The 2,281-nt window shown below is 42.8% G+C and overlaps 1 non-coding gene across 1 annotated transcript; it reads right to left on the bottom strand.

Annotated features, from left to right (window-relative positions):
• Window positions 1-1,379: 1,379 nt before the first annotated feature.
• On the bottom strand, window positions 1,380-1,482 carry LOC125416509 (U6 spliceosomal RNA). Its single transcript, XR_007236920.1, has one exon. It is a non-coding gene; the product is annotated as a U6 spliceosomal RNA (small nuclear RNA).
• Between the last annotated feature and the right edge of the window lie 799 nt (window positions 1,483-2,281).

Consider the following 2,281-nt stretch of genomic DNA (forward strand, 5'->3'; position numbering starts at 1 on the left):
CAAGTCCAGTCGGACAAGGAGGGATGGAGTGCGGGGATAGGAGGAAGAGAATGAGATGAAGGGAGGAGAGGGAACTGGGATTGGTATGTAAAATGAAAAAAGATTGTTTTCCTTTTGAGAAAGAAAAATTAATTAATTAGATAGACAGATAGATAGATAGATAGATAAAAAGAAAGTGGCCAAACAACAGAAATAACCTTGGTGGCAGCTTTAGGAATATAGTCTAGTGGTTTAGCAATGGGGAGGGAAAAGGGAGGATGTTTGGGCCTGTTCTAGCCTTGCAGATGCAGCTGACTGCATTGCACCCCCAGAGGGATGTGAAAGCTTGTGTTCATCTGGTTTTCACCTTCTCATCCAGTAAGACCCAGCCTGTGGAATGGCACCGCTCAGAATGGGCAAGTCTTCCCTGCTCAGTTAACTGCCCAGGATTCCCTCACAGTCATGCCAGAGAATTGTCTCTTACGATTTTAGGTCACATCAAGTTGATAATATTAACTGTCACAGTCAATTAACTATCACAGTAGTTGTAAGCAATTCATTGGTGATGCTTTGAATCAAATTTTTACAAACACATTTCTGCATCCTTAAGTGGCCCTTGCCTGAATTAATCCCAAGGTGCCTGCAAAATAGAGATTTTCCAATTCCACCATGCCTTCTGTAGCTATTAGTTGTTTTTCTGTTATGAAGAATCTCTTTCTCTGCCTCCATATCTACCAATCTCCCTGCCTATTTATTTTTTAGCTTTTCATTTACAATGTGCTTTGTTACTTTCGCCCTCCCCACCCTTTCTATATCCACACTTTCCTCCCCACACAGTTCTGTCCTTTCTTCCTCTGGAAGGCCAATCTGTGCTACCCAGATATTCTTAAGTAGATGCTCCTCTACTGGAGTGTTCTGAACTTAGCATGGGCTGTACTTTTTCTTTGGGCCCCAACCTTCTCCTAAATAAAGACGCAGAGACTTGTTTTTAATTCTGAATGCTTGGCCTTAGCTTTGGTTGTCTCACTAGTTTTTTATATCTTGTTTCTCTTCATCTATGTTTTGCCTCGATTTTTTGTTTTTTTTTTTTTAACCTTTCTTTAATCTTGTATGTTCTATTTTCCTGCTTCCTCCAGGTCTGTCTGTCTGGTCTCTGGTGTCTCCCTGGCATCTCTATTCTTTCTTCCTTGGGTCTAAATTCCTCCTCCTACTTACTCTCCCTGCTGAAAGTCCTACCTATACCTCCTCTGTTGCTTTTGGCCTTTCAGCTTTTTAGATCAGTCAGGAGCCTTAGGCAGGCAAGGCAAAACAGCAACACATCTTTACATAATTAGACAAATGTAACACACCTTTGCAGTCAAACAAATATTCCATAACATATACTCTTAGAAAAATGTAAAAACAATACGGAATGCTTCATGAATTTGCACGTCATTTTTGTGTAGGAGCCATGCTAATCTCTATACTGTTCCAATCTTAGTGCATGTGCTGCCAAGTGAGCACCTCCCTGACTCTTTGAATACTATGCGAACTCACAAACATTTACCTTATTCATAAATTCTATTCTACTACCACTTCATTATTTACTTTAATGTCTATCCAACATTTTTAATTTCAAAGAACTCATTCTCATTCCCAATTGCCTTTTCTTTTGCAAAAGTCCCGCAGTGATTAAAAAATAGGTTATCTTCCAAAGTTCTCTTCTACCTTAAGTTTTCTCTCCTTTTCCTTGCACCTCTGTTTTTGTGAACAGAGCTTCTTGCAAACCTGGGAGCTGTAGCGGTTTGTTCATCCTAACACAAAAGGGATGGGCAGACTGGTGCCGTGGCTGGCCATTTTCTCTTCCGCTCTGAGGGTGCTTTTCCATGGCAGAGCCCTTTCTCCGGACACCCCTGCGCATTTCTGCTGTCAGGCGTGAGATGCAGGCACTGCAGGTGGCCATGCACCAAGGAGCTGTTTCCTCTAGGTGGATATATTTCCCCCAGGAGGGAGGTGGGAGGCTCATGGGACGCGGGAAGCCTCTGAGAACCATGTCTCCCTAGACCTGCCAGGTAGCTGTATAAGCTGTGGACAATTGCGAGGATTCTTTGGGTAGAGCTGTCTGAAAGCTGGGACAGGGAATTCCAGGGATGCAGCTTTTGGCTATGCTTGGGTGAGCTTCAACAATACATCCACCTGAGTTACCCCAATTAAAAGTAACCCCAATAAATTCACTGGGGAACCAGGCCAGACCTGGGTGGAGTTCTTTCTTTGGGCTGTTGCTGCTTTATCTGCAGTAAACAGATTTCTCCAGAAAAAAGTT

This window comes from Myodes glareolus, chromosome 18, assembly GCF_982192425.1.
Source record: "Myodes glareolus chromosome 18, mMyoGla1.1, whole genome shotgun sequence".
NCBI classification, from domain to species: Eukaryota; Metazoa; Chordata; class Mammalia; order Rodentia; family Cricetidae; genus Myodes; species Myodes glareolus.